The sequence below is a fragment of the Drosophila miranda genome (assembly GCF_003369915.1).
Source record: "Drosophila miranda strain MSH22 chromosome Y unlocalized genomic scaffold, D.miranda_PacBio2.1 Contig_Y2_pilon, whole genome shotgun sequence".
Taxonomy (NCBI): domain Eukaryota; kingdom Metazoa; phylum Arthropoda; class Insecta; order Diptera; family Drosophilidae; genus Drosophila; species Drosophila miranda.
This window is the reverse complement of record NW_022881614.1, coordinates 9,657,144-9,676,094: the sequence shown is the minus strand read 5'-3', so window position 1 is coordinate 9,676,094 and position 18,951 is coordinate 9,657,144.

Below are 18,951 nucleotides of genomic sequence, written 5' to 3'. Positions count from 1 at the left end.
ATACCAAATTTGGTTACTCTAGCCCTAATAGTCTCTGAGATTTTGGATGCCCAGATTTTCGTCCTTTGCGGGGCGGAAGGGGGTGTGGCGAAATTTGGACACGAAACGGTCAAGGTCCGATATCACAGGAGTGTGGATACCAAATTTGGTTGCTCTGGCTCTTATAGGTTCTGAGATCCTTGAACTCATATTTTGCAATTGGCAAAGCCGACATGAAACCTGTGTGTTAGAGAGAGACAGAGCGAGAAAGAATGAAATTGTTTTCTTGATTCTGGCTATAATAATTATACGATCTGGTTGAGATTTTACACTCTAGAACATATGGACATCCTCTACGATTCTGCGTTTTTGGTTTTATTTCGTATCTTTAAAAATGTGTATGCCACAGATTTTCGTCCTTTTGTAGCAGTGACATATCACAGAAGTCTGGATCCAAAACATCGTTGCTCTAGATCTTATAGTCTTTGAGCACTAGGCGCTGAAGGGGACGGACGGACGGACGGACGGACGGACGGACGGACGGACGGACGGACGGACGGACGGACAGACGGACAGACAGACAGGGCTCAATCGACTCGGCTATTGATGCTGATCAAGTATATATATACTTTATGGGGTCGGAAACGATTCCTTCTGGACGTTACACACATCCACTTTTACACAAATCTAATATACCCCAATACTCATTTTGAGTATCGGGTATAACGAGGGGGAACGTTTGTGAGTTGCTGCGGAGACCGCAAACTCTACAGTTATACCCGATACTAAGTCAGTATGTAGAATTGTAGAGAATGACCATATCTTTAAGACTGCGGAGTCTGAATTGGATTCGTATTATTATTATAGCCAGCATCAAGAAAACAATTTCATTTTTTCTCGCCCTGTCTCTCTCTAACACACACGTAGCATAGGCGGCTTTGCTTAGAGTAAAACATTAGCGCCTAGATCTCAGAGACTAAAAAAAGCTAGAGCAACCAAATTTGGTATCCACACTCCTAATATATCGGACCGAGACGAGTTTGTATCAAAATTTCGCCACACCCCCTTCCGCCCCCGCAAAGGACGAAAATCTGGGGATATTCAAAAATCTCAGAGACTATTAAGGCTAGAGTAACCAAATTTTGGTATCCGCACTTCTGTTAGATCTCACTATAAAACGTATATCTCAGAATTTCGCCCCACCCTTGTCCGCCCCACAAAGGACGAAAATCTGTTGCATCCACAATATTGCACATTCGAGAAAACTAACGAAGGGGAACGTTGTTAGTTGCTGCGGAGACCGCAACTCTACAGTTATACCGATACTAAGTCAGTATGGCTCTCCTCCGACAGACGCCGCTAATATTAAACGACACGACAAGGAGTGCGTGCGAGAGAGACAGAAAATCAGTCTGAGCGTGACGTCGGGGCTGCTAGCCAGTGCAAATTGATTTGTTCCTTTTGGCTATAAAAAAAATCGGATCTGATCCAGATTCAGCAATCTGATAGATATGGTCATTATCTCTGATTCTGCGCTTTTAGTTTTCTCGAATGTGCAATATTGTGGATGCAACAGATTTTCGTCCTTTGTGGGGGCGGAAAAGGGTGGGGCGAAATTCTGAGATATACGTTTTATAGTGAGATCTAACAGAAGTGCGGATACCAAATTTGGTTACTCTAGCCCTAATAGTCTCTGAGATTTGTGGATGCCCAGATTTTCGTCCTTTGCGGGGGCGGAAGGGGGTGTGGCGAAATTTGGACACGAAACGGTCAAGGTCGATATCACAGGAGTGTGGATACCAAAATTTGGTTTGCTCTGGCTCTTATAGTTCTGAGATCCTTGAACTCATATTTTGCAAATTGGCAAAGCCGACCATGAAACCTGTGTGTTAGAGAGAGACAGAGCGAGAAAGAATGAAATTGTTTTCTTGATTCTGGCTATAATAATTATACGATCTGGTTGCTATCTTACACTCTAGAACATATAGTCATCCTCTACGATTCTGCGTTTTTGGTTTTATCGTATCTTTAAAATGTGGATGCCACAGATTTTCGTCCTTTGTGGGGCGAAGTGGGCGGGCGAAGTTTTGAAATATTCTTGTAGCAGTGACATATCACAGAAGTCTGGATCCAAACCATCGTTGCTCTAGCTCCTATAGTCTTTGAGCATTAGGCGCTGAAGGGGACGGACGGACGGACGGACGGACGGACGGACAGACGGACAGACAGACAGGGCTCATCGACTCGCTATTGATGCTGATCAAGTATATATATACTTTATGGGGTCGGAAACGATTCCTTCTGGACGTTACACACATCCACTTTTACCACAAATCTAATATACCCCAATACTCATTTTGAGTATCGGGTATAACGAGGGGAACGTTGTGAGTTGCTGCGGAGACCGCAACTCTACAGTTATACCCGATACTAAGTCAGTATGTAGAATTGTAGAGAATGACCATATCTTTAAGACTACGGAATCTGAATTGGATCGTATTATTATTATAGCCAGCATCAAGAAAACAATTTCATTTTTTCTCGCCCTGTCTCTCTCTAACACACACGTAGCATAGGCGGCTTTGCTTAGAGTAAAACATTAGCGCCTAGATCTCAGAGACTACAAAAGCTTGAGCAACCAAATTTTGTATCCACACTCCTAATATATCGGACCGAGACGAGTTTTGTTTCAAAATTTCGCCACACCTCCTTCCGCCCCGCAAAGGACGAAAATCTGGGGATATTCAAAAATCTCAGAGACTATTAAGGCTAGAGTAACCAAATTTGGTATCCGCACTCCTGTTAGATCTTACTATAAAACGTGTATCTCAAAAGTTCACCCCACCCCCTTCCGCCCACACAAAGGACGAAAATCTGTTGCATCCACAATATTGCACATTCGAGACAGACAGGGCTCAATCGACTCGGCTATTGATGCTGATCAAGTATATATATACTTTATGGGGTCGGAAACGATTCCTTCTGGACGTTACACACATCCACTTTTACCACAAATCTAATATACCCCAATACTCATTTTGAGTATCGGGTATAACGAGGGGGAACGTTGTGAGTTGCTGCGGAGACCGCAACTCTACAGTTATACCCGATACTAAGTCAGTATGTAGAATTGTAGAGAATGACCATATCTTTAAGACTGCGGAATCTGAATTGGATCGTATTATTATTATAGCCAGCATCAAGAAAACAATTTCATTTTTTCTCGCCCTGTCTCTCTCTAACACACACGTAGCATAGGCGCTTTGCTTAGAGTAAAACATTAGCGCCTAGATCTCAGAGACTAAAAAAGCTAGAGCAACCAAATTTGGTATCCACACTCTTAATATATCGACCGAGACGAGTTTGTTTCAAAATTTCGCCACACCCCCTTCCGCCCCCGCAAAGGACGAAAATCTGGGGATATTCAAAAATCTCAGAGACTATTAAGGCTAGAGTAACCAAATTTGGTATCCGCACTTCTGTTAGATCTCACTATAATACGTATATCTCAGAATTTTGCCCCACCCTTGTCCGCCCCCACAAAGGACGAAAATCTGTTGCATCCACAATATTGCACATTCAAAAAAACCAAAAACGCAGAATCATAGATAATGACCATATCTATCAGATTGCTGAATCTGGATCAGATCAGATCATTTTTATAGCTAATAGGAACAAATCAATTTGCAGTGGCTACGCAGCGCCCGACGTCACGCTCAGACTGATTTTCTGTCTCTCTCGCACGCACTCTTTGTCGTGTCGTTTAATATTAGCGGCGTCTGCCGGAGGAGAGCCATACTGACTTAGTATCGGGTATAACTGTAGAGTTGCGGTCTACGCAGCAACTCACAACGTTCCCCTCGTTATTACCCGATACTCAAAATGAGTATTGGGGTATATTAGATTTGTGGTAAAAGTGGATGTGTGTAACGTCCAGAAGGAATCGTTTCGACCCCATAAAGTATATATATACTTGATCAGCATCAATAGCCGAGTCGATTGAGCCCTGTCTGTCTGTCCGTCTGTCCGTCCGTCCGTCCGTCCGTCCGTCCGTCCGTCCGTCCGTCCGTCCCCTTCAGCGCCTAGTGCTCAAAGACTATAAGATCTAGAGCAACGATGTTTTTGGATCCAGACTTCTGTGATATGTCACTGCTACAAAGGACGAAAATCTGTGGCATACACATTTTTAAAGATACGATAAAACCAAAAACGCAGAATCGTAGAGGATGTCTATATGTTCTAGAGTGTAAAATCTCAACCAGATCGTATAATTATTATAGCCAGAATCAAGAAAACAATTTCATTCTTTCTCGCTCTGTCTCTCTCTAACACACAGGTTTTCATGGTCGGCTTTGCCAATTGCAAAATATGAGTTCAAGGATCTCAGAACCTATAAGAGCTGGCTCTTACCAAATTTGGTATCCACACTCCTGTGATATCGGACCTTGACCGTTTCGTGTTTCAAATTTCGCCACACCCCCTTCCGCCCCCGCAAAGGACGAAAATCTGGGGCATCCACAAATCTCAGAGACTATTAAGGCTAGAGTAATCAAATTTGTGTCCGCACTTCTGTTAGATCTCACTATAAAACGTATATCTCAGAATTTCGCCCCACCCTTGTCCGCCCCCACAAAGGACGAAAATCTGTTGCATCCACAATATTGCACATTCGAGAAAACTAAAAACGCAGAATCATAGATAATGACAATATCTATCAGATTGCTGAATCTGGATCAGATCAGATCATTTTTATAGCCAAAAGGAACAAATCAATTTGCACTGGCTACGCAGCCCCCGGCGTCACGCTCAGACTGATTTTCTGTCTCTCTCGCACGCACTCTTGTCGTGTCGTTTAATATTAGCGGCGTCTGCCGGAGGAGAGCCATACTGACTTAGTTTTGGTATAACTGTAGAGTTGCGGTCTCCGCAGCAACTCACAACGTTCCCCCTCGTTTTTTCTTATTCTTGCTATTTTTTGTTTCTTTTGGACCAGGCTAGATCTCTGTGACAATTTCAACTTCGATCAGCTACTATCTGCCGAACACTTTTTCCTCTCTGCCTCCTCCCTACGCACGGGTATGGACACATACGCGGAGCGATGAAACAAGCCGACGCGGCTGCCGTCTGCCGGGCACTAGTTGGCCTCTCCTCTCTGGCTCGCCGAATTGCTCCAAGGCGACGTCCCAAAGCTCCGGCGAATTTCTATGACCTGCAGCTGGTTGTCGTGGAAGACGAGCCTCCTCCAATTTCCAACCTAGGGAAATTTGCACACACAGAACACCTTTATACACTTCACTCGGCTGTTTTTCTTTTCAACTTACCCAAACGGGTGCCCCGTCGAAAGGGTGTATTTGCAAGGGTATCACTATACAAGCCTCACTGCCTGAGATATATTTCCTTGTCGTTATTTAATTTAAAAGGTTTCTCTCTCTTTTTTTTGAATATTTAAAATCCGGCTGCCACTTTAGAAAATGAACACCATCCAATGCTGTCGACCAGGCTTGGAATGCTGCAAAGGCGTCCAATGACATCTATTTGTATCCTCTCTTCTTGTCGAACTTCGACTTCGACTTCGACTTTTTCAAAGGCCTCTGTTCGGAGCAGAACCCAGCCGATTAGCTGCTTGCCAAATAGCACCTAATTCTTGGCCCTCAGCCGCTTATTTTGTTTGTTACTTATGTCTATGTCACTCATTTGTTTGTTAAAGCTTTCCGCTTGCTTGCCCTGCTAAACGCTCTCTGCCAGCTCGCTCTTCGCTATCTCCGCTTTGCGTCTGCCTACCGACGTCGGCCGAGCGAAGCTGCGCTTAACGATCGGAGCGGCAATGTAAAGGGCAGGCAAGCCACAATTGCAATTTGGATGTCACGCATTAAAGAACATATCGTAATTTTATTTCTGCGCCGAGTTTATTTAATTCGAAATAATTAGTCGGCCGATTGGGATAAAAAACATTATCTCCACATAAAATTTGGTGACCCCGACGTGATCTCTGAGTTGCAGTGTCAATTAATAATCATTCGCGATCGACATTCGTTAGCCTCGCAAATTTTCGGCGGTTAAGCACAATTCGGTGCTAAAACACACTTACATACACCTACATACACGCATTGCTGGCTATTAATTTCTCTGTCGCGACAATTCGGTCAGTGCAGTGCGGTAGGCAGTGCAGCGAACTCACTAGTACACACAAGCGGAGTACAAAGCGGAATCGACAGCTCGCACAGCTAAAGGCATTAGCTGTAATCCCCTTGCTTTCGGTTCCCACGTTTATACGTATACAGGGTGTCTTTTTCGGTCGTGCTGAGTGACTCTTTTAAAACCTCAACATGGCAGCACCTGAGCCTACCAATGTCGCGAACGCAGCAATGCCGAGTGATGTAGATTTCTACAAGCACAAGGCCGAGTCCATCGCGCGCCAACTAAAGGCCATGGATCGCTTTCTCACCAAGGAAGAGCTTGCCGAGTTAGATGAGGCAGAACTTCAAGCTCGCTTAGAGCAGATCGAGCGAATGAATGCGGATTTCGATGCCGCTCAAACGAGCCTTGAAAGGCTGGATTTCCTGCAGTTAGCCCATGATGCCCGGCTGGACTTTTCGAATGTTTATGTCAAGGTTAGGTCCAGGCTGTCGCGGAGTTGATGGCTGCTCGCACGGTAAATGTTGCCAATTCAACGGCTCGGCATACTCTCGAGGGAATTCGTCGTTGTTCGCCTATAATAGTATAGGCCGTTCTCGAATGCCCGAGTTGCAGCTTCCGCGATTCGGTGGGAGCTACATGGATTGGCCAGAATTCCACGCGATGTTTTCGACAATGGTGCACAAAGACCATCGTATACCAATCATCGAAAATTCCAATATCTTCGTGGATGTCTAGATGGTGCTGCGCTGGATACGATTCGTTCCTTGGAACTTTCTGAGGAGAATTACGACAAGGCGTTGAATTTACTAATGTTGCGATTCGATAATAAACTGTTACATTTTCAGGCACACGTCAAGGCTATTTTCGGGCTGCAAGGGTGGAGAAGGGCTCTGCTATTGGCTTGCGCGCGCTCAGCGATAAAATCAATTCGCACTTGCGTGCACTTCAGACCTTGGCGACCCCGCAGGAGATTTCCGATGGGTTGCTGATCTTTATCATAGGCACGAAATTGGACCACAAGACCAAGGAGAAATGGGAAGAGACCTTGCCGACGTCAGGATTGCCTCGGTGGTCAAGCATGGCCTCATTCTTGGAAGCAAGATGTCGGATGCTGGAAAATTTGGATCGGCTATGGTAACAATTCCTAGCCAGCAGGTGGGAGAAAGTAAACCTAGCACCCTAATTGTGTTGTGTTGCTCATGAGTGAGTGAACAAAAAAGAGTTGTTCACTTAAGTGAGCAACTGAACATGTTCCTTCCAAGTTGTTCTTTTTGTTCACTTGTTCTTTGTTGTTCACTTGTTCTTTTTTGTTCACTTGTTCTTTTTTGTTCACTTGTTCTTTTTGTTCACTTGCTCTTTGTTGTTCACTTGTTCTTTTTTGTTCACTTGTTCTTTGTTGTTCACTTGTTCATTTTTACTCACTTGTTCATTTTTACTCACTTGTTCTCTACTCACTTTTTGCGCAAAAGGCGCTCCCTTTTAAAGTCAACAACCGTTGAAAATTTAATTTTTTTTGCATAACAACATGTAAATCGGAAGTGAGTTTAACCTATTTTGTACTTGATTGCTTGTTTGCTTGATTAAAATTTTATTCTCTTATAGCGCTAAAATGAAGAAAACGAAAAGTATAAGAATTCCTATGAAAGGATCTCCTTTTTATACCGATACTCAAAATGAGTATTGGGTATATTAGATATGTGGTAAAAGTGGATGTGTGTAACGTCCAGAAGAATCGATTCCGACTGGATCCAGACTTCTGTGATATGTCACTGCTACAAAAATATTTCAAAAACTTCGCCCCGCCCACTTCCGCCCCCACAAAGACGAAAATCTGTGGCATGCACAATTTTAAAGATATGAGAAAACCAAAAACGTAGAATTGTAGAGAATGACGGAAGCTGAATTGATCGTTTTAATATTATAGCGAGCATCAAGAAAACAATTTCATTTTTTCTCGCCCTGTCTCTCTCTAACACACACGTAGCATAGGCGGCTTTGCTTAGAGTTAAAACATTAGCGCCTAGATCTCAGAGACTAAAAAAGCTAGAGCAACCAAATTGGTATCCACACTCCTAATATATCGACCGAGACGAGTTTGTTTTAAAATTTCGCCACACCCCTTCCGCCCCGCAAAGGACGAAAATCTGGGATATTCAAAAATCTCAGAGACTATTAAGCTAGAGTAACCAAATTTGGTATCCGCACTTCTGTTAGATCTTGCTATAAAACGTGTATCTCAAAATTTCGCCCCACCACCTTCCGCCCACACAAAGGACGAAAATCTGTTGCATCCACAATATTGCACATTCGAGAAAACTAGAAACGCAGAATCATAGATAATGACCATATCTATCAGATTGCTGAATCTGGATCAGATCAGATAATTTTATAGCCAATAGGAACAAATCAATTTGCAGTGCTACGCAGCGCCCGACGTCACGCTCAGACTGATTTTCTGTCTCTCTCGCACGCACTCTTTGTCGTGTCGTTTAATATTAGCGGCGACTGCCGGAGGAGAGCCGTACTGACTTACTGACGTTCCCCTCGTTTTAGTTATAAATGTTTGATTAATATTGAAATGTAACGTATTTTATTTGTGTAAAAGTCTGTGGTGCTTAGGTTCTGTGCATGAATAGTGAACAACTGAGCAAGTCAGCAACTGAGCAAGTGAGCAATTGAGCAACTGAGCAAGTGAGCAACAGAGCAATGAACAACTGAGCAAGTGAACAAGTGAGTAACTGAGCAATCTAAGAGAGCAAGTGAGCAAGTGAGCAATATGAGTGAGTTGACTCACTAAAAAGAACAAGTGAACATGTTCACCAAAATGAGCAATGTTTACCCAACACTACACCCTAATCACCTCCATTAAACGATCATAATAGCTCAACATGCAAGTATTGCAAATCCTCCGATCACTACATATCCCGATGCCAGGCATTTATAGATCTCCTGTTTTTTTCTCGATACAAGGAGGTGAAGAAGCGCCATTTATGTCTAAACTGCCTCAACAAAGGCCATTCATTGCAACGCTGCAAGTCAGGGGCATGTAGAAATTGCCAAGCCAAGCATCACCACACTGCTCCACATGCAGTCGGCGCTGACGCTGAGTTGCCGTCGCCGAGCACGGAATCGACCCAGCATGATCCTGCAAGTGCCCTAGTAGCAAGCAAATATATTAGCCCTCCCCCCTCGAGTCAAAAATCTCTGCCTAGCCAAAACTGCTGCTAGCTACTGCAATCGAATATGTCAGGGCCGTTTTGGATCGCTTATTCCATGTCGTGCCATTTTAGATTCCGCTTCTCAGGTTAACTTTATAACATCGAGACTCGCCAATCAGCTGCATTAGATCCTCACCCGTCTCACGTTCAAATCGCCGGTATTGGAGAGTCAATTCTACCATCCAGCAAGGCTTGGACGTCGTCCTGCAATCTCAAGACGAAAGCTATCGCGGTTTCCTCTCTGCAATTATCACTGCCTCAATCACAGAATGCAGCCTAACTTCGCCTAGACGCAAAGATTGCCAATGCCAAATAATCTAAAACTGGCTGATCCTAATTTCGCCAAGCCCCATGCGTGTCGATCTGTTGATAGGTGCTGGTTTGTTCTTTGAATTAATGTGCGTTGACAGATTCGACGTCAGACCAATTGCCAACATTGCAGAAGACTAAACTTGCTGGATAGTGTCGGAAGTATTAAAAACTCTGAGAAAGCCCGTGAGGCGCTAGCAGCCGTTAAAGATCCCCTGTCATCTCCGCTTGCGAGACTTAATTTGTGCGATATTGTAAGGCGGTTTTGGGAAGTCGATGAGATTATTCGCCCTCATCAATTTCGGAGAAGATGTTCATTGCGAACAGCATTTCGTCACAAACTGCATTCGCCTAGAGTCCGGAGCTTACTCCGTGCGTTTGCCAACCAAATTCAGCTCTAGAGAATTAGAAATCGTATCAGCAGGCGCTACGTAGATTTTCTCAATTTGGAGAGAAGCTACAAAAAATGCACAGCTTAAGGCAAAATATATGGAGTTTCTCCAGGAGTATCGTGATTTAGGACACATGTCGCCAGCTTCGCGCAGTCAGACCTCCCGCAGTACTTTTTGCCTCACCATTGCGTCCACAAGCAGGATAGTACAACCACCAAATTACGCGTAGTGTTCGATGGATCTGCCAAAACAGCGTCTGGCAGTATCACTGAATGATGCGCTAATGGCTGACCCACCATCCAAACCTAAAATTCTGATAACTCTGCTATGTTTCCGCTTTTTTAAAGTCGCCTTGTGTGGCGATATCTGCAAAATGTACCGCTGTGTACGCGTTTCCCATCCCGATACGCACGTGCAGTGCATCCTATGGCGCAATGACCCGAAGGAGAGATTCAGGTGTTCAAGTTAGAGACTTTACGTACGGAACCAAACCTGCGCTTCTTAGCAATTCGTGCTATGCATCAATTGGCAAATGATGAAGAGTTGCGTTTTCCGCTTGGAGCTGATGTTGTTCGAAGAGATTTCTATGTCGATGATCTCATATCTGGAGGGACAGCATTGATTCTGTCATCAAGATTCGTCAGCAGGTAAAGGAGCTACTTTCGAAAGGATGTTTTCCCATACGTAAATGTGTTCCAATGAACCGCTGCTTTGGAAGCGTATCGGAGCGGATCGCGAAAAGTTCCTTACCTTTTCATGACGGACTGAAGTAACCAAGGCGCTTGGTCTAGTTTGGGATCCCACCACGGACAATCTTCTGTTTAGCTTCGCTCACGTCGAACCGCTGCAGGCCCAATATCGAAGCGTTCGGTCCTGTCTTACACTAGCTAGGTTCTACGATCCTCTAGGGCTCATCTCTCCCATCATCACAAAAGCTAAAATATTTTATGCAGTCGCTATGGAACGAAAGCCTAAAGTTGAATTGGACGAAAGCCTGCCCAGGATCTACATAAGACTTGATTGAGCTGACTTCGCAGTTGTCGATGGTTAAAAACTTTAAGCTTCCACGTTACGTGCTTCGCCAGCAAGCCAGATTAGAAATGCACGCGTTTTGTGATGCGACCCAAGCAGCATATGCGCCTGTGTATACATGCGTTCGGAAGTTCTTGCATTGTGCAAAGTCATCTCTTATGCTCTAAATCCAGAGTCGCGCCCTTGAAAAGTTTGACTATCCCCAAGCTTGAGCTGTCCGCTCCCTCGTATTAGCCGAACTAGTGTCTACCATAGTTAAGGGATTATCAGCTCCATGCCAAATACATTGCTGGTCGGATTCGTCCATAGCCCTTTCCTGGATTCGAGAATACACCATTGAATTTTAAATATATTTTTTCTAATCGAGTTCAGCGGATTCAGGAGCTCACCCTGGAATGACTTGGCATCACGTGCCCACAAAGTTGAATCCTGCCGACATCATATCACGTGGATCCCACGCCCGCTGAACTAAATGGATAGCAGCCTTTGGATCTCTGGACCACCATTCTTGCGTCTTGAGAGCTCAGAATGGCCTGCAGGCTTGCAATTCCGACCGATGTACCAGACGTCGTCATGCAGCATTGGTTGTTTCAAACGAAAGGAATGTATCGTACGATTGCAAATTTCAAAACTCATTCGGATCCATGCAGCGCGTCTTTGCTTACATATATCGATTCTACATTCTCAAGGACAAAGGCAAAGCGCGTCGAAGGTCAACTTACCGTAATCGACATCAAAAATGGTACGCCTTTGCTCATAAGGCAATACAGCAGCAACAATTTTCGGAAGAGATAAGGCCCTCGCCAGCAAACAGCCCTACCCCCAAAAAGCACGATGCCTCACTGAATCCCTTTCTGGATAGCTTTGGATTGCTGCGTGTTAGAGGCCGCCTCCAAAATGCCGAATTGGACTACGACGCGAAGCACCCGATCCTGCTTCCTAAGGACATCCTGTCACTGTCTCTATTATTATCTTCTTTCACGAAAGGTTTCTCCACGCAGGAGCTCAAGGATTGCTCGGACTGCTTCGGCAAAAATTCTGGCCTATTGGTGGACGCAAATATGTTGCGGGAATCATTCGCAAATGTGTTAGATGCTTTCGTTTGAAGCCAGTGCTGAGGAACATATCATGGGAAACTTGCCTGCGGATCGCGTAAGGACTAATCCAGCATTCCACACAACGGCGTTGATTTTGCGGACCCTTTTATCACAAGTCGAAGTCAGAAGCAGCCTCCTATCAAATGTTACATCGCTGTCTTCGTATGCTTAGCACCAAAGCAACTCATTTGAAGTCGTTCGGATCTATCTACAGAATCCTTTCTGGCAGCATTAAGGCGTTTTATAAGTCTACGTCCCAAACCTCGAATCATCTGGTCAGACAACGCTACAAATTTTGTAGGAGCAAAAAATGAGCTTTTCGAGCTTCGGCAAATGTTCCTCAGCGATCCTCATACGTCGGCTGTGTCACATCTCTGCGTTTCTAGTGGAATCGACTGGAAATTCATCCCCCCTCGCTCACCTCATTTTGGGGTTTGTGGGAGGCAGCTGTTAAAGCAGCTAAATACCATTTTCATCGCATCGTCGGACCTACATTTTTATTCTTGATGAAATTCAGACCTTGGCTTGTGAAATCTCTGCTTTGTTAAATTCCCGTCCGCTTTATGCAATTACAGAAAGTCCCGATGATCTAGATGTGCTCACGCCAAACCACTTTCTCAATGGAGCCCCGAAAGCTGCATTCGACGAGCCAGATGTGGCGCATCTCCGGGTCAATTTACTTAGTCGATGGCAGCGGCTGTGTCAAATGAAGCAGGCGTTTTGGAGAAAATGGAGCACGGCGTATCTTTCGATTCTTCAGGAGCGGAGCAAGTGGCGGTCATCGTCTCCAAACATCAAGCTAGGACGCTCGTCATGATCAAGGAGGAAACGCTGCCACCATTAAGGTGGCCGCTTGGCCGCATTGAGAGCGTCATCCCAGGAAAAGATGGAACCATCAGAGTAGCCGTCATCCGCACTCAAAAAGGCCTTTTCAAGAGGGCCGTTGGAAAAATAGCGGTTCTGCCCCTTCAGGATGGATCTGTTGAAAGCCTTTGCCTTCCAACGGGGGGTGAATGTTCGGAGCAGAACCCAGCCGATTAGCTGCTTGCCAAATAGCACCTAATTCTTGGCCCTCAGCCGCTTATTTTGTTTGTTACTTATGTCTATGTCACTCATTTGTTTGTTAAAGCTTTGCGCTTGCTTGCCCTGCTAAACGCTCTCTGCCAGCTCGCTCTTCGCTATCTCCGCTTTGCGTCTGCCTACCGACGTCGGCCGAGCGAAGCTGCGCTTAGCGATCGGAGCGGCAATGTAAAGGGCAGGCAAGCCACACTTGCAATTTGGATGTCACGCATTAAAGAACATATCGTAATTTTATTTCTGCGCCGAGTTTTATTTAATTCGAAATAATTAGTCGGCCGATTGGGGATAAAAAACATTATCTCCACAGCCTCTATTCCACCCTGGGACATGACGGCCACCCGGCCATTCCAAGGAAGCTCCTCAGGGCTCGGAGAGTTCGTGGGAGCGGAAACTTAGTAATAGTGGAAATCTTTTCCGGGTCTGTTTTAATACCGCCTTCGCCAATTACGTGACCTAGATATTTTACGGATCTCCTACAGAATCTGCTCTTCTCTATATTTATGGTCAGCCCTGCGTGACGGATGTGTTCTGCCACCGAACGCAGTACCTCAAGATGCGAGGAAATGTGTCTGAAATGACCAGCAGTCATCTAAGTAGACAAACACTTGATTTCGAAGAGCTGCGGTATTACCTTATCCATGAGTCTGGACGTGGTTTGTGAGGCGTTGCATAAACCAAAAGGCATGACCTTGTATTGGTACAACGGCCTCCCTGGTATGGTGAATGCAATCTTGTCTCTCGACGCCACCTCCAAAGGTATTTGCCAAAATGCATCTTTCAAGTCCAAGCTAGTTACATATTCTGCCTTGGGCAATCTACTCAAGATGCCATCAATTTGGGGCAACGGGTACGCATCTTTTTCTGTCACCGCGTTTACTTTTCGACTGTCTAGACAAAGATGAGCTTTCCCAGGCTTTTGACCAGAACTACCGGAGAAGACCAAGCGCTTCCTGACTCCTCAATAACCCCTAATCTCAGCATTCTCAACGGCCGGTGAGACTGAGAAATTTCTCGCTTTACGGCTTCGCATTCCCCACATCGATTGTATGACAAAGCATATCTGTCCTTCCCAGACCCGACCACAGCGAAAGATGGAAATAGGGAAATCACCTGGTTTAACGCTGCCTCCTGAGCAGAAGTGAGTTTATGAACATACTGAACTCTCGCAAATTTCGGAAATCTTCCATTCGGACGGTAATAATTTAAAAAAGGACCAAAAATCAATACCTAAATATAAATCTTGACTTAAATTAGGAATTATGAATAGCTCTATCGTTTTCGACTCCCCGCGGTACTCTATCTTAGTTGTCATCTTGCCTACTATTTGATGCTTCTTTCCATCTTCCCTAAAAGCATTGGACGACACCGATCTTAATGGTTTCTTACTGCATACTACATCCTTTGCCAATTGACCACCCACGCAACTCATTCCGGCGCCAGTATCTAGCAATCCTACTACGGTTCTATCCAGTAACTTGACCTCGCATACGGCCTCTTATCTCCTTCCTTTTCTTTATTTCATTAATACATTTGAGAGATTTAAAAATGGCCTTAATTCTACGTGCATTTCTAGTTAATCTCCTTGACGTATCTCCTCTGGGTTTTGTTTCTTGTGACAACGAGCCGTGCCTCTACCAGCAGAGAGGAAAGTAACTTATCGTTAATCTTGGTATATGTTGACGATTTACTTATAGCATGTCAGTCCAAAGAGACATGCTCGGTATCAAATCGGCTATTTCAAATGCGTTCGAATGTATCGACAAAGGTGTTCCAGAGCTGTTTTTAAGCATGGAGGTGCACCGTGAAGGTGAGTTTGGGCCTATCACCAGTAGGCCACTCGCAATACATCAAGGAACTATTGCAAGCTCACGACAATGGACAAATGTAGACCAGTGGCTACTCCGTTGGATTGCGGGGTTCCAGGTGGATTGTACTAATGAGCAGTGTCAAAAGGTTGATCCTGTCATGTATCAATCATGATTGTGAGCTGATGTGGCTGGCACTCACAACCAGACCGGACATTTTGCATTCAGTTGCAAAGTTGGCCCAGAGAACAAAGATCCGCACGCAGAGCATCTGGCTTGGTGTGAAGCACTTTCTGAGGTACTTGGCAGCGACGATGAACTTCAAACTACACTACAAAGGGTGACACCAGCCACTTACTGATATGTGGATGCGGATTGGGGCGGCGATCGAACTAACCGGAAGTCGTATACGGCTATGTTTATTTTTTGCAGGTGGCCCAATTTCTTGGCGATCTGAGAACAACAACGCACGTGGCACTTAGCAGCACGGAGGCAGAATACATGCCACTGTCGGCTGCGTGTAAGGAGTCCATATTCTTACGTCGCTTAATCATTGAAATTGGCTGTGAGATGAAGCTACCTCAACTACCTTATATGGCGATTAATCTGAGCGCACAAGAGCTGGCTAGGAACCCAGTGCATCACTCAAGGACCAAGCATATTGATATTAGATATCACTTTGTACGACAGATTGTAGAAGAAGGTCAAGTTAAGTTTAAAGTATGCTAGTACAACAGATATGATTGCAGATATCTTGACCAAGAATCTCCCTAAGAGAAAGCATGTCGAATTTTCAAAATTGTTAAGTTTAAATTGAGTTAAATCGAAGCATGCACGCATTGAGGAAGGGTGTTGAAGAATGACCATCTCTAGCAATGCACGCATGTATGACAGACATATGAGTATGTAGACGTGTGTATGAGTGAGAGACGTAACGAAGCGACGTTCTCTTATCTCCCTTTTTGTTCTCCCTTTCGTTCGGTCTCTATCTGCCTTGCGAGCAGAGGCATTTTATTAGTCACAAATAAACCTTACATATGAATGGTTGCGTTTTTACTTTTCGGTACAAGAACTTCCCTTGCAACGGCAGCGAAATTATGTCCAACATAAACTTGCGCCCTGGTTCCCCTCGGGAATTTCTAGCAATTGGTCCAAAGAAGCGTTCCTATTCAGGCTCCCTACTGACGGCTGCGGAATTTGCGCATTAGAAGCTAACCGAGCTTCGACAGTGGTACTTATCATTTGAGACATCTTCTCCGTCAGGTTGATAAGTAATTCATTCTGCATACCCCTAATAGCCGCCGTGATCTCCCTAGACACTTGATTTGAACTAAGCGCTTGATTTGAAGTAGACGCTTGACCCTCCGACCCCGCTTACTGCCTCCCGCGAGAACTGACTTTGTCTGCTGTCTAGTCTTGCCAGGCACCAGAGGAGGCTGACCAACCGTTGGGGCAATACAAACCGCATTGCAAACTGGACAGGTTTTTGGGTCTTAAGGTATGTTCGCATGCATGTTTTATGAATTCATGCTGACAAGAAGTTCTATAAACATCTTCGGGGGCCATTGTGTCTTTGCACAGCCTGCAACAGATTGCTGAGGCGCTTGCCCCTTCATCATCAGACCGATCCAAGCCCATCTCTCTTTTTATAGGTGTTTACTAAAAAAAACTATCTGCTTAACTCTGAAATGATATGTATGTATGTTTCTTATATATATGTAATGAAGAAAATTTAAAAGTGAAATAAAATTTGAATATTAATTAAAACGAGGGGGAACGTTGTGAGTTGCTGCGGACACCGCAACTCTACAGTTATACCCGATAGTAAGTCAGTATGGCTCTCCTTCGGCAGACGCCGCTAATATTAAACGACACGACAAAGAGTGCGTGCGAGAGAGACAGAAAATCAGTCTGAGCGTGACGTCGGGCGCTGCGTAGCCACTGCAAATTGATTTGTTCCTATTGGATACAAAAATGATCCGATCTGATCCAGATTCAGCAATCTGATAGATATGGTCGTTATCTATGATTCTGCGTTTTTAGTTTTCTCGAATGTGCAATATTGTGGATGCAACAGATTTTCGTTCTTTGTGGGGGCGGAAGGGGGTTGGGGCGAAATTCTGAGATATACATTTTATAGTGAGATCTAACAGAAGTGCGAATACCAAATTTGGTTACTCTAGCCTTAATAGTCTCTGAGATTTGTGGATTGCCCCAGATTTTCGTCCTTTGCGGGGGCGGAAGGGGGTGTGGCGAAATTTGGACACGAAACGGTCAAGGTCCGATATCACAGGAGTGTGGATACCAAATTTGGTTGCTCTGGCTCTTATAGGTTCTGAGATCCTTGAACTCATATTTTGCAATTGCAAAGCCGACCATGAAACCTGTGTGTTAGAGAGAGACAGAGCGAGAAAGAATGAAATTGTTTTCTTGATTCTGGCTATAATAATTATACGATCTGGTTGCTATCTTACACTCTAGAACATATAGACATCCTCTACGATTCTGCGTTTTTGGGTTTTATCGTATCTTTAAAAATGTGGATGCCACAGATTTTCGTCCTTTGTGGGGCGGAAGTGGGCGGGACAAAGTTTTGAAATATTTTTGTAGCAGTGACATATCACAGATGTCTGGATCCAAAACATCGTTGCTCTAGCTCTTATAGTCTTTGAGCACTAGGCGCTGAAGGGGACGGACGGACGGACGGACGGACGGACGGACAGACGGACAGACAAACAGGGCTCAATCGACTCGGCTATTGATGCTGATCAAGAATATATATACTTTATGGGTCGGAAACGATTCCTTCTGGACGTTACACACATCCACTTTTACCACAAATCTAATATACCCCAATACTCATTTTGAGTATCGGGTATAAAAAATTCTCAACTCAACAGTTTAAAACAAAACGAGGGGGAACGTTGTGAGTTGCTGCTGCGGACACCGCAACTCCACAGTTATACCCGATACTAAGTCAGTATGGCTCTCCTCCGGCAGACGCTGCTAATATTAAACGACAAGACAAAGAGTGCGTGCGAGAGAGACAGAAAATCAGTCTGAGCGTGACGTCGGGCGCTGCTTGGCCACTGCAAATTGATTTGTTCCTATTGGCTATAAAAAATGATCTGATCTGATCCAGATTCAGCAATCTGATAGATATGGTCATTATCTATGATTCTGCGTTTTTAGTTTTCTCGAATCTGCAATATTGTGGATGCAAACAGATTTTCGTTATTTGTGTGGGCGGAAGGAGGTGGGGCGAAATTTTGAGATATACGTTTTATAGTGAGATCTAACAGAAGTGCGGATACTAAATTTGGTTACTCTAGCGTTAATAGTTAAGGGCGGAGGGGGGTGTGGCGAAATTTTTGACACAAAACGGTCAAGGCCCGATATCACAAGAGTGTGGATACCAAAATTTGGTTGCTCTGGCTCTTATAGGTTCTGAGATCCTTGAACTCATATTTTGCAATTGGCAAAACCGACCATGAAACCTGTGTGTTAGAGAGAGACAGAGCGAGAAAGAATGAAATTGTTTTCTTGATTCTAGCTATAATAATTATACGATCTGGTTGAGATTTTACATTATAAAACATATAGTCATCCTCTACGATTCTGCGTTTTTATACCCGATACTCAAAATGAGTATTGGGGTATATTCGATTTGTGGTAAAAGTGGATGTGTGTAAACGTCCAGAAGGAATCGTTTCCGACCCCCATAAAGTATATATATTCTTGATCAGCATCAATAGCCGAGTCGATTGAGCAATGTCTGTCTGTCCGTCTGTCCGTCTGTCCGTCCGTCCGTCTGTCCGTCTGTCCGTCCCCTTCAGCGCCTAGTGCTCAAAGACTATAAAAGATAGAGCAACGATGTTTTGTATCCAGACTTCTGTGATAT